Raw genomic sequence first — 14,399 nt, forward strand, 5'->3', positions numbered from 1 at the left:
GCCCGGCCGGGTCGCGCGGTCGGGGGCGGTTGGCCGCGGAGGGGCGGGGCCGGAGTTTCTCCTCAGCGGCCCGCACTTTCCGGAGCAGGATGTGGGCCGGCCCGGTGACGTCATGGGGTCTCCCAGCCCCGCCCCTCGCCCTGGCCGGCGGGGGGCGGGGGAGGCACCGGGCGGGAGGGGAGGATGGGGGACCCCAAGGGGGTTTCCTCAGCAACGCGGAGAGGGAAGGGCAAAATCAGGGTGAAACTTGAAACTCATTAACTTTGAAAAACAACTTTGCAAAACCTGGAGGGGTGGGGGCGGGGCGGCGACCGGGAGGGGAGAGGGGGACGGGTTCTAAACCCTGAACTGAAGCCACTTCTGCGTGGTGGCGGACGTTCTGAAAGCGCCGGGAAAGCCGAGGCCACTCCAGAGGCCGCGCCACGGCCCGCGGGTGCTTCCCAGGGCCGGAGCTGCGCGCGCAGTCACCCCCGCCGCCCGCGGGACAGTCGGCGGACCCGCGAGGGGACTGCGGCACAGGGAAAAGGGAAGAGGGAGTCCCTGCTCCGGACAGAGTTTGACCCTGGCTGCTGGAAAGCAGTACCGGAAGAGCGAGTGGAGGTCTATGGAAAAGACGTCGACCGGGTTGAGGAAGGTGCTTTTCGAGATTACACCTCAAGAACGGTAGCAGTTGGGGTTCGCAGTGTCCACACGCACACCTAAAAAAGCAGGCAAAAATCACTGGTTGAATGGGCCGTTTGCAACTTGAGGGTGGGGAAAGATAAGGTGAAACAAAAATTTTGATGGAAAAAATGAAAAATTTTATAAAACCAAAGTGTTTTCGCCTTTTAAGGAATAAAAATGCTAAACGCCCACTGAGACAGCTGGCCATCTGTGCAAACTTGTAGTGTTTGGTTCCCCTGGGCTTCCACAAAGACGGCTAGGTCTTTCCTGCTAGGGTTGACCCCAAAATTCCCCTGAGGAAATCCTACCGCTGGCTCTCTTGAGCTAAGAAAAACTCAAAGCCCCAGAAAGGGAATGATTAAAAATGGAATACGCAGGAATGGCGGGTTTGAAGCCAAAAATAATGTCATACGAAAGGGAAAATATGCCTACCAAAAAGTCAGTTCGTTTATAGGAGCCAAGTTCATCCAGCAGCAAATTTAACCTTTCAATGAAATAATGCAACTTTCAATTTTCAGTATGATATAATCATCTCTTAGGAAATGAAATGATAGGGTTGCAATCACAAAAAGCAATGTAACTCCCTAACTGGATTGTTTGAATCAAGAAAATAAACATTCAATTAAATATGAAAGTATAATCATCTACTCGGAGGAAGCTACCTTAGCAATAAACTTGAGTTTGTGTCACCTAGGAAGTCAAACACGCTAACTGCATGAATCCTTTTTCACACTAAAGCTGAGCGCAACAGAAACGACAGAACACAATGTTTATTTCGGATCTAGCGTTCTGTGGACTTTGTGACCAAGTACACCAGCAATTTTGCAGTATAATTAATTTTGTCATTCCAATTCGCTCTCTGGAGCAACAAATCGATATTAAACTTTTCTTTCAACTCTGTACAACACCGAAAACTCTTCTAGTAAAGTTTCTGAGCTCCCTAAGTGCGCTTTCTTTGCCTGTGATTCCGACTTGCCAGATACCGGAATGCAAGGAAGACGCTGCTAGGTTATAAAGGAGCTTGTGTGGGCTTGTTTGGGGCAAATTCAACATAGGTTCTCAGCCTACGTCAAATGAACGGAACGGGGTGGGGTGGATGGTGGAGCCGCAGGAACGCTGCGCAGGGGAAGGTGCAGCGCGAGCTGTCAGACGTCCCGGCACGAGGACGGAGCGGGTGACCACGCTCTGCCAGACGGGGAGGCTCCAGGCCACCTCGCCCACCGTGCAGCGCGACGCCGGCGTCCCGGGGGGCGTGGATTAAAGGCCAGGTCGTCGCCAGGCTCTAACGCGCCGTCCTCGCCGAGCAGTTTGGGGAGCGCCCACGGCCCCGCGGCCCGCGCCCCCACCCAGGCTCCCACGCGGCGCCGGGCTGCCCTTCGCCCGGCCGGCACCGCGATCTCGGCCACCAGCGCCACGCGCAGGCCGCCGCGGGGTCACGGTCACGGCGCCCGGCCCTCGGTGCTCGCCGGGCTTTCCCGTGCACCAGCCGGATCCTCTCCCCTGCCCCTCCTCTCCGCTCCCCTCCCGTCCTCCACCCCTCCCCCTCCTTCTCGGGGCGACCCGGGGACAAAACCTTGCCGGCACGCGCTGCCAACTCTGCCCCACACCCGGGATCTTCCCGAGCCAGGTGCCAGACAAAGAACCGAGAGGGAGGGGGAGAAAACTCACCCAACTGCAACGCCAAAGTCAGATCCATCGCTTCCTGGGTTTTAACTTTTAATTTTAAAAACAACAAAAGCAGAAACCAAAAGCCTCCTAGGTTGGAAGTGGGCGTGAGAGGAAATGCTAGGGGGAGGCGCTTCATTCCCTCGGCTGCTTCCCCCCCCACCCCATGCCTGGGGCTTTGATGTTATCTGTGCACAGCCTGCCTAGGTTTAAACCTCGGGCTCCGAGCCCGCCCGGAGTGACACACCGAGGTCCCCGCTTAGCTAAGAGCCAGGAAAGCCCGCTTAGCTAAGAGCCAGGTCGCCAGGGCAAAGATACCCACTCCTAACCCCGCAGTGAACAAGTGACATTTGCACCCCCCTTTCTTACCTGGTCTAAAAGGTGAGATACACCTGTCAGTGATCTTGAAGAGTTCCCTCAAGTTTTCCTTAGACACATGGAAGGGGGCCTCGAAAATTAGAGTCATCGCCATTCATAGTACAAACTTATAAGACCTTGTTAGTGGATTTTTTCTGAAGCTCGGGTCGGTTTTGTAAGTAAATGGTCTTTGCTGCTTGAGAAGAGACAAGCATGTACCTCTGAAGACAATAAACTCTTTTATAACGCATTAACATGCACCCACACACCTTTCTGCTCACGTTATGGGAGGCTTGTAATTGTAGGTTTTACCTTTTTTATTTTGGCACGAGGACAAGCGGGTTATATATTTTATATTAAGTTACCAGTCTCGGGACCATCACTAACGAAGTGTTAATGAAAGATGCTTGAAACAAAACCAAAAACAAAACAAAAACAGGTTAGTAATAAAATAAAAAGGATGGCACTGTCTCCTATTCATCCTTGCCCGGAACACCCATTTTACAACACCAGCCCGTGTTCAGGCCTTGCCCTCTGGGAGTTTACAAATTAATGGAGACAGGATAAACACAGGGAAAAAAACACCCAGAGGGAAAAAGATACACAGAGAAGCTTATAAATAGAGCCAATTAAGGTTATACGGAGTTATTTACATGATTGCTGAAAGGTTTCTGGTTGGGTGGAGGACAGGAATATCAGAGAAAGTTCCATCCTGAGGGTGAATCCACAGTGGGATTTGGAAGCAAAGTTCCAGACTTGGCAGGGGTCTCAGAACAAGGAGAGAGATTGAAGGTGAGAACAAGCCAGCTGTGTGTGTCAGCTTTTCTGCCTAGAGCAGAAAATCCGAGCAAACAGGACACCAGGACACTTTTGAGGGTAAAAGGGAAGCTTTTAACAGTGCTGAGACATACACCTGGAAAGTGAGGAAAGGTGGGTTCTCAAGCAGAAATGAGCTCTGCAGACAGAGCAGGCCCAGTCACCTTTGTTAGAGATGAAAACATGCTACCACCACTGGTAGCCATTTTGACTTGGGCCAATCATGTTCTCTTTACAGAAAGTCATTGTCCCTGGTGGATTTAGGATGGACTCAGAAGCTGGCTGCACACTGCAGTAGGACCTGTACTAATGGTGGTAGTAACACCAGTGGTCATGGCAATCAACAACTGACTGCGCCCTACTTTGTAATCTGACATAGTCCTCACCGTACGCCCCGACATACAGGAAGGAACAGAGACTAAAATTATCTAGCATTTCTAAAACGCTAAGCAATATGCTAGAATTCACAGAGCTTGTAAGTGGTAGATCTATGATTGAAATCTAGAGGATAGCCAGGTCCTTAAAGCTGAGGGCTTACGTTTTGTGAAAGACAGGGTGCAATTTATTATATGCCACATGTGTGGAGCAAAGAAGAAAAATTTTTTTAAAAAGCCTGCAGTTTTAAGTTTTGAGAACCTGGTAACTGTCACGAAAATGGAGATGTTGGGAAATTTTGATGCTTAAGGGGAAGAGGAGAAAATGCATTTGAGTTTAACTATGCTTAGTTTTAAGAAGGGCGATTTAATTTACATCTATGCCGACGTGAATGGTGTTAATCTTACAGGATACTATTAAAGAGAGCCCGGTCTCCATCTTATCACTTAGTTCAATGGCGAGGATGAGGGTTTAGCGGGTTTCATTTGACACACTACCTGTTAAGCGCTGGACAGAAGATTCGATGTGACTGACCAAGGGATACTTGCAGTTTGCCAAAGAACTCCTGGTATGCAATATCCACAAGTGGTATCCTGCAGAACACTGGGAAGGGTCAAACAGCATTCTACAAAGATAACCCAAATGTACTCCTGATCTACTGATATTGTAATAAGTGGCATCTCCTCTTAAAAGGGCGCTAATCCTCTGGGATCAGGGCACTACCTTATGATCTCATTTAAAGTTTTTTTTTTTTTTTTAACTACTGGTGGTTGAACTCAGGGCCTCGTACATGCTAGCCACATGTTCTACCACTGCCCTACAACCCCAAATCTTTTTACTTTATTTTTGAGACAGAATTTCACCAAATTACTCAGTCTAGCCTCAAATCTGGGATTCTCCTGCATCAGCCTCCAGGGTAGCTGAGGTTGCTGATTACAGATATGCACACCCACGCTTGGGGACTTAACTACTCTATAAAACACTTACTTCCAGATACAGTCAATTTGCGGGTTAAGGGTCGGGGCTTCGCTTATGCACAGAGGGTCAGGACATGCTTCAGTCTCTAGCAGACACCAGGAGTCTTCCTACATGGAATTGAGGATAGATTCAACATCAGTCTAGAAATCAAGCTTGTTTAATGCTTGGAAAAACCAAAAGGGATTCATTCTATTCTCTTTCATTTCCAGGAAGAATTCTGCCTGAACAACTTTTCAAATATTTTGTGCTCTGCTTTTCTAGTAAAAGTTCTCAAATCTCCTATGAAAAGTCATCTTTGGCATGTAGAGCTACTGTGCTGTGAATAAAGCCAGAGCTTGAGTAGGAATAATAAATAAAGCAGAGCTTGACTAGGGAACTCCCTGTCCATCCTCTACCTCTCACTCTCCCTTGTTCCCAAACCCTTTTCCTGTTATTCCCTCCCAGATTCTCACCAAGGACTGCATTTGCCTTTTGATTCCTCTTAATATTTATTACTACATCAAAAAGAAGATTCTCCTCTGCAGGCATTGTGATGGAGATTTTATGACTTAAGTATTTGTGTAAACAAAGAAAAGGCATATATGAGTATAAAATTTTTAAAAGCACAGCAGAGTAAGGGTTAAAAAGTGTTTTATAAGAAAGTTATGTACAGTGATCCTGGGTAATTCAACCTACATTCCTTACCTTTGCTTTCTGGGTTGTTATAATTGTTGAATTAAAGAGTGTTAAGAGCAAGCACATTCTTAGGAATGGAGAGGAAAAAACAAGTACTCAGAAATATTCCTACTGCCCTGAAGAGAATACACCCATTGGTTAGTCTCCCATGCTAACAACCCTTGTTTCCTCAAGGCTCACCAAATCCCAAACTTACCAGTTTCCAGCTCTGTAAATAAATTGTGAGGCTCTTAGAAACTTTCCCCGGGTGCCTGCTCATTGATTCAAATTTTGCTACTGAATTGTTTCTGGTAAAAGACTCAAATCATCAGTTTTTCCCTTCCCTAAATTCTCTGTTGTACTGTTCTGTACTATTTTGTCTAATTTTCTGTTCATATGCACGTGTGATTATAAACTTTGAATGTAAATTTTGAGTCGATTGACAATTATTTTGTGGTAGTTCCTGTTATGCCAAAATGTCAATGGGGATCAATTTAAAGGAACCCAAGACCCTACAGTCAAAGTCCCAACTTGGAAAAAGTTGAGACAGAGCAACAGACAAAAGAGAATTCACAGAAGCTAAGGAAAATAAGCATCATATTGATTCACAAGTAAGAAAAATTAGCAAGCACATGGAAGATAAGGATCAGTCACTAATAACAGCAATAATAGCTCATGGTAAGCTTTAACATGTTTCAAATGCTTTTGAATTTTCAGCTATTTTAATTTCTGCAGGAAGGTGTGGAGCTTGATTTATGGTAGATGACTGAAAATGGAACAAGGGTTCTAATAAGGCATCTGAGTGAGGCTCTGGTGTGTTTGTGCATGCATGCGCACGTGTCTGGTGCCTATCAGCTAGCCAGATGGCTGTCTAACCTAAAGACGGTCAGATATTATTTGTAAGATTGGTTTTTGCTATTAATGGATTCCACACATGAGAGTTGGCAATTATAAAAAATATTGATGCAAGCAGGAAATCCTGACACCGTCAGGGTATGTAGTGCTCAGAGCAAGAGTAACAGGACACACACATTTGTCTTCTGCTTGCGACTCCTACAGCTGTCATTCCCAACTGCTGTGGAACCTTCTGGTTACAAAATTCCATCTCTTACATAGTAACAAGAGAGTCAAAACAGTTCCCCTCCTGAGCTCTGGTCAGATCAGTTTCGTAACCATGTTCTCTTACAAAGTTGCAGAGTCCAACCCCCTCCCTGTAACAAAATAAAGTGAATTCCAGAAAAGTAAATCAGACGTTGTCTAACTGTAGCTTTTTGTTCCATTTGTATACTTTTTAGAGCACAGTTTTCTTTTACTTGATTTGGAGAAGAGTGGTTAGCTATTGAATTTTCTTCCACAATCTTTCTCTGCTGTCTCAGTAGCCATTCCTTTTGGTTACATAGTCTTCTGAGAAACTGATGACTCTGTATCCATCTTGACACAATTAAAACAAACACATATAATTTTCATTCAAGTCTCTAATGAAATTTCTTCTTAAGAAATCTCCTATTTGCTCATTTTAAAAAAGGCTTATTCCAAACCAATTACTATTCAAAAAAGTTTCCATACATAAGTTATTTTATGACAGTGGCCCATGATTCATTTCCCAAAAGGCCGAGCTACCATCCTACCGTAAATCACAACAAAATATTTGTGTCTCCTCTCACAAATTCAAAAAAAACCAGAGTAAGATTGGTGGTATTTAAATGAGAAATTCTGAGATGCTGCAGAAATATTAGCAGATGTTGAATAGTATGGATTTCCTGCTATTAAAATCTCCTTGAAGCTTGCTTATTTTCCAGTAATTTAAAAATATGGCACTATTGAGCAATTGTAATGCAGTATCAACCAGTTAGATAGTAGTTAACTCAAAAAAAATCATTCTGCTAGGTTAGACTAAAGGTCCAAGAAAGCAAGAAAGCAAGAAAGAAAAGAAAGACAAGAAAGAAAGACAGGAGGGAGGGAGGGAGAAAGGAAGAAAGAGCAAGAAAGCTGGTTTTTACCATGTCAAAATTTCAACTCTGATATATTGATAATTAGCAACCTAAGTTTAATATACTAAAGTACTTAAGGACATTTTACAGTGTTCTCATCTATAAAATAGGTGATAATGATAACTTGCTCCCTAGGGGGTTGGATGGTAGATTAACTAATGGTCAACTTGTAACACCCAGCTGAACTGGCGCTGGGTGTGGAAGGCCCACCTGAGGATTGGAGCCAGCAGCATAAAAAAAGAACTGGATGGGAAGATGGTTTACTCTTTTTTTGTTTGTTTTCCAGCACTGGGAATCAAACTCACGACCTTGTGCTTGCCAGGCAGGCGCTGTGCCACTGAGCTAAATCCCCAGCCCCAAGGTAGCTTTCTCTTGATTCTCCTAAAGAAGCTTGTCACGCTGGCTTTCCTGATATGAACTCAACTGTTCTCATCACCAGAGGAGTTCGGGTCTTCCCTGTCACTGAGGATGGCTGCAGTTCTTTTCCTGGAACTCTGGTCTAGTGCAGATCCCTCAGCCTGCTGGCACAGATCCTTCATCCTGCTGGTGCAGCCTTTCTAACTTCCACCACTGACCTTTGGGCCTTCCCAGTGCAGATCTTTGATACAGACTTTCATGAGACATTGTTGTGGGCTCATTTATTTTATTTTTTTATGTCTCTTCACTACGTTTGCTTTCTTTCTTTACTTACAGCATGATTGGAGTTAATCTTCTTTTTGATGCTTAGATTGAGCCCAGAGCACTGGTTCAATCACTGAGCTACATTCCAGGCCCTGGTTGCTCTTTTTCAACAAGCATTTATTTCCATACTTCTAACTACTTGCCATCTTAATGCTCTGTTTTCTTTTTGTTCTTTTTTCTTGTGGTGCTGGGGATGGAGCCCAGGGCCTCCTATGTGTAAATAGGCAAGTGCTCTACCATAGACCTCTAGTCCTTCTTTGCTTCTTGATTTCAAGTGAATGGCTTATTCTTAAACCCAGAAAAATATCATTTTAGATTATATTAAGATGGTGAATTGGACATCTGTCCTTTTAATTTCCCTTATAATGTCTTTTTCAATTAACATTTGCAAGTCATTCAAATTCTGTGGCTGAAAAAAATACAATCCCATTTTCTTTTCTGGTATTGCCCCAATACCTGGCTTCTTGAATATGATAGATTCTCTAACTAATTAAAACAGAATTCTTTTTGCAACAGCCCAGCACCCATAATTCTAACATTGTTTCTAGCAGCATTTTTTGAATCCTGCTTAACCAATATACCCCTGCCTGTTTTCTCAACTGCAATTCTTGCTTTGTTCTCACATTTGGAAGATCTGAATAGGTCCAATGTAATACATTTCTAAATCCTTTCTTCATTCTTCAAAAGACTGCACACCTGAAAAGCAAGAATATCCCATATTACATTTTATAAAATGGCTTAATAGTAGATTACTCCGGTAGTACTCCAGTGTCAATGTGCTGACATCCGTAGGTGTCTGGGGAGGGAATGAAATTGTCCACTGTGACGTAACTTTGCAAAGAACTTGAGTCCAAACATGGCTTCCTTTCATCAAGTACGCCATCCTGATTATCACCCCAAATAATGCTTTGATACTAACTACAAGTCCATATGCTCTAGCTGATAGTATTTGAACCTCAGTATGATCCTGATGATCAGTTCCACTATTTTCTTCAGCTACTTCTTCAAATGAGGCCTTCCATTCAGCTAAACTGTCCCACCCATTCTTTCTGTGGTCACTTTGGTCCTTTCCTTCCTTCTGCCACATTCTTATTTTGCTCATTACCATTACACTGAATACCTACCTTTAAATTTTGTATTATCACCAAGTGCCTAATTAGAAAATGTGTTTACACCCTGCCCATTCTTTACTTGAATTGTACCTTTCAATTACTCTATGAGCAAATTAGTATAAAATTACCATTCTCTCAGGTAATTGTGTCAGTCAGCTTTCTGTTACTATAACAAATACCTGAGATAATCAACTTACTAAGAGGAAAAGTTCATTTGGCTCACAGTTTGGAAGTTTCGGTCCATGACCAATCAACCCTGTTGCTTTGGGGGCTGTGGCACGACAGAACCTCATGGCAAGGAGCACAAAGCAGAGCAAACTGTTTACCTCATGGCAGCCAAGAAACAGGGTGAGAAAGAGGAAGATTCAGGAGTCCCACAATTCCCTTCTAGGCCACGCCTCCAGTGACCTAACTTCCTCCCTCTAGGCCCCACCTCTTAAAGGTTTCATCACCTCACAATAACACTAAGCCAGGGACAGAGCCTTAACACATGAGTCTTTGGAGGACACACCACACCCAAATTATAGTAGTAATTAACCATGCCTCAGGTGCTGTTGTTGTTGTTTACTTTTTTTAAGTTTCTATCTTCCCCTATAAAGTCTTTAGGCAACTCTTACCTTCTTAGACCATGGAGCTTCCCACTCCATTTCTCCCTTTAATAAATTAATACCCAACCTTAAATGCTAGGTACAAACAATCCTTCTAGTGAAATGAGATCCACAGTCTTTGATTATTGTATCTACGTTTGTCTTTGCTTCGTCTTAGGTTTGAGTGAAGAATATAGGTCAGTAGTACTCTCTACCACTAAACTTAGCACCTCACTGGGCTCCTACCTGTAAAATGACGGTGTTGGACTAGTTCACTAAAATTCATGCTAGGTTGAAGAATCTATGGTTTGTTGGTTCCATGTCAAAGGCTGACAAGTTTTCTGATCAAGTGCTTTGTTTTAATGAAAATTTAAGCATAGGCTGCAGCATTTTAGGCCTCCTTTAATCCATTCTCTTACTGTGGGCTTCTATATTATTTCCCACCTCATTATGACCTGCTTGAGATGGTGTGGTGAAAACCACATAGTATTTCTGATCTAGACAAACCTTCCTCAATCTTCAGGGCCAAATGCAGATGATGTTTTCAATCTGAGGTGACATGTTTGGTGTTGTATTTGCATTTACTGTAAACTATAGATTTGAGAACAAAACCAATCTGTGCATATATCCCCTTGTTCTGTACTGTATAATTTTGTTATGCCTCAAAGTTAATTTCCCCAGACCTTGATACATCAGTAAAAGTGAAAATTTAAGACTCCTGTTATTTTTGAGGAAATATTAAGATATAATCAGAGTCCACTGATTGGAAAATTTTCTAAAGGTAGTACAAAAATGCAAAACTGGTCTTCCTGGTGATGGCTTTTTTTTTTTTTTTTTTTTTTTTTTGGTTTTTCTCCGGTACCAGGAACTGATCTCACGACCTTGCGCTTGCCAGGCAGGCGCTTTGCCGCTGAGCTAAATCCCCAGCCCCCCTGGTGATGGCTTTGAAATCCGGGCTACAAACAGGGTCACAAACCCAAAATCTAAATATGCAATCTTTTGAATGTGTTCTTTAACTTATAAATTAATAAACTCATTTAGTTTCTAAATCATACAATTAAATAATAGATTAAAAGCAGTGGGTCTTGTAAAACTGTACAAGAATGCAGTGAACCCAGACCTCAACTATTGACTTTAGTTAATAATAATGTGCCAATCAATATTGGTACAGCAGTTATAACAACTGTGCCACACCAAAGCAAAAATGTCAGCAAAGGGAAAAATAAGGGCTGGAAGAAAGACAGCACGTGAGAAACTTCAGTTCTGTGGGCCTGAACCTGCTTGAAAAAGTAAAGTCCACCTGTCTTTTTAGAAAAATTGTGAGTTCTAATGTATGTTGTATGGTATGTGCCCGTTACAAGACTGTTGCTATGTCCGTGCATTTTTCCTCATGTCTTCAAACATAGAGCATGCTACTTCAATGTACACATTTTACTCCCAGTTGAATCCAGAAAGTCTTCCTGTTCTCCTAGAGCCAGTTTCTTTTGTCTGGTGGCAAATCTTTCCAAACCGAAATATTTCACTGTAACTGTATCTTCCTTTACTCCAGTTCAACCCTGATGTGTCAGTTTCAAGTACGATGATACTCAGTGCCTATGCTGGCCACCGTTCCTGTCCTCGGGATATGACCTAAAGCTGAAAGGGTTGGATGGTGGTGAAGTGTGTTATAAAAAATTATCTGTTAACATCTCCATGCTCTCCTTTTTCACTCCCTAAGGCACATACTTTCCAGTCTGTTTAGCCACTTCTTTCGTATTTCCCTTTGGATCTCTAAAGGACAGAAGAGCTGCTATTTTTGGCTTTTCAACTTTAGACTTCACCTGTTGACTTCTCTAGAAGAGAAAGCTTTAGCTCTCTTTTATGGTCATTCTCTCTGTCCCCAGCACTCATAGTTACATTGTCCTTCATCTTGTGTGCCCTGTGTAGGGCATAATTTTGATCTAGTCAGTAGTCAGCATTGATAGATACATTCTCACCGTGACCAGGGACATTATTCTGAACAAAATTCATGGCTAAGCCATGTAATGTACTGGGATTCTTTTTCCTTTTTTTTTTTTTTTTTTTTTTTTTTTGAAGAAAGTAATCAGTTTGTGTGTTTGCTTGAACTTCTATGTATTTATCAATTCAATCTAAGGTAGGTAAATATCTCTTTACATTCAAATTCACTCAATAAAGTGATAACTTCATCTTATCAAATAGCTTTCTCCTGGAGCATTTAATCGCTGTTCTCCAGTCATACCTTAGGTCTAACTCCCCAGTTTTTGTAAGATCCTTTCATCACCATCTTGGGAATTAAATTCTCCAGTTCACATGTGAGAAAATCATCCCATGGTTTCCTCTTTTTGAGTTTATTCCCTAATTTGCGGAGGGCTTAATTTTATACATCTGAGAATGTATGTGTTCTAGCTTCACATTTAATTTATAGTTTGGTTGGATAGAGAATTCTGGGATGGAAAGAATTTTTCCCACAGAATTTTGAAGATATCAACTTTTTATCCCTTCTAGTTTCCAGCATTGCTATTCAGAAAGTTCATGCTACTCTGAATATTGATTTTTCTGGTGATATGTCTCTTTCTAGAAGCTCAAAGTATAGGCTTGTTATCCCAGAGTTCTAAAACTTTACAATGATGTATCTTACTGCTGGTTTTTATTATCTCTAGAGCTGGATGGCCTGTTGTTTATTTTGATCTAAAAACTCATGCTCCACTTAGGGAAATAATCATTTTTGATGATTTCTTTCTCTATGTTCTGAGTTCACTATTTGTGAAAGTAACGTCACACAGACGCTGGATCTCTTGGATATCTCCTTTATTTTCTTATCTTCTACCCATTATTTTATGTTTTTTGCTCTCTTTGGGGGAGATTTCCTCAATTTATCTTCCAATTCCTCATATTACTTTTTTCATTTCCACAAGTCTACTTTTAGTATTTAGGAACTCTCTTTCCCCAACGCATTCCTTTTCTAAAATAGCTTATCTTGTTTTTGTCACAGTAAAAGCTGGTTAGTAGAGTAGTGGCTGGTTTTTACACTTTTTTGCTATGTAGTGCCCTAGCTTTCCTTTCTTCTTGAGTCTTCAGAGTCATAGGATCTTTCTCATACATGGGTCAGAGATTCCCGAGAGAAGACTTGTACCTGTCTGCCTGGCATGTATGTGCGTGTGCGTGTGTGTGTGTGTATGTGGTATTGTGTGTGTGTGTGTGTGTGTGTGGGTATCTGTGTACACACATATTCCAGACTAGAAAAAGTCAAGAAATGCTAGAAGTTTAAGCACTTAGTATATAAGTTCAACCCTTCTGATTTTATTACTGTATCTTCTGGATGTCTGTTTTAAAGAAATCAACCTCTCAGAGCTTTCCCAGGGTGCAGTGTGGGGAGGATACTTGAACTTTAAATGAAGTAGGAAAAGAGAAACCTAGGTGCAGGTGCTTCTCACATAGCCTTACCTGTCACAGGACTTCTAGAGGTAAGGCCCATTCCTGGACCTTTATTTGACATTTTCTAAAATAATCAAGCTACTTCTCAGCTTGCCTTGCAGCTGGCAGAGGATTCAGTTTTCTCAGATCTGTTCCCAGCTTCTAAATTTTGTTGCTATTGCCTCCATTCTTACTTATTTTGTCTTTGTAGGTTTATGCCTTTCAAAAGAACTTATTGTTATTTGATGGATAGAATTGAGCTAAAGGCTAATGGTTCACCTGCCACCTTTAATTAAATGTCCCAGAGTATCTATTCACAGTGGAAAAAGGATCTGGGTATTGTTTAATAATACATTATTTTCAAACATGAGCTTCTGTGAGAACAGACCTTTAAGAAAAGTGTAATTATTCTTATAATTCACATCTTCCCCAAGAGAAATGAAAACAAAATTTTTTAAAAGACAGAACATTGTTTCAGCCTTAAATTTTTGTTAACAATTGATTAATATGTCCTTTTGTTGTATTTAATGTATACGTTGTTAAACTGGGCATTCTGGGTCCAGGGCCTTTCAGCTGGCTGGCATCACTATTCTGAAATGTACCTGTGCCTGCGAGGTTCCTGCAGGTTAGATTTTGCTGCTGAGAAAACAGCCATTACTAGCACTGAATTTCAATGACTTCCTGCAGGCAAACACCTGGAGGCAATTACCTGTACTTGTCTGCCAGCAGCTGTAAATATGCTTTAGGATAGGATAGAAAAACTGTATGTCTGAATTTTTTTTAAAAAAAATGAGTCCACCTCCTTTGTGTAATATTTTACTTGTATCTGAATTAAATGCTATGTTATGTAGTCTAGGAATTTGCCTTTTAACTGTTACATGTTGGCTAACCCATTCTTTTTTTTTTTTTTTTTTTTTGCATAGAATTTCCAAACATTAGAGCATTTTTATTACTCTTATTCTCCATATAATGTTAAACTGTTCTTTGACTCTCTTTGGACAGGGGTCAGGCATAACAAAGGAAGAAATAAAAAAAACAGTAGCCTGCATTTTAATGTGAAATAGCATTAGAATTGAGATTCTTTAATAATAGATCTGCCAGTCTAC

At 42.0% G+C, this 14,399-nt stretch overlaps 1 protein-coding gene across 4 annotated transcripts in view; it reads right to left on the reverse strand.

The window, feature by feature from the left end:
- Positions 1–2,427, reverse strand: part of Hivep1 (human immunodeficiency virus type I enhancer binding protein 1) — a 137,261-nt gene extending 134,834 nt beyond the window's left edge. For 3 of the 4 annotated variants that reach the window (XM_013521853.1, XM_005398821.2, XM_013521851.1), the window contains exon 1: positions 2,332–2,427. The gene's annotated coding sequence lies outside the window, so the exon portion shown is untranslated. Of the gene's footprint in view, positions 1–583; positions 668–2,331 lie in introns of those variants that run through there. The other variant, XM_013521852.1, reaches the window with a different exon arrangement.
- Positions 2,428–14,399: the final 11,972 nt, after the last annotated feature.

Source organism: Chinchilla lanigera, unplaced genomic scaffold (assembly GCF_000276665.1).
Source record: "Chinchilla lanigera isolate Chin_1 unplaced genomic scaffold, ChiLan1.0 scaffold00064, whole genome shotgun sequence".
Taxonomy (NCBI): domain Eukaryota; kingdom Metazoa; phylum Chordata; class Mammalia; order Rodentia; family Chinchillidae; genus Chinchilla; species Chinchilla lanigera.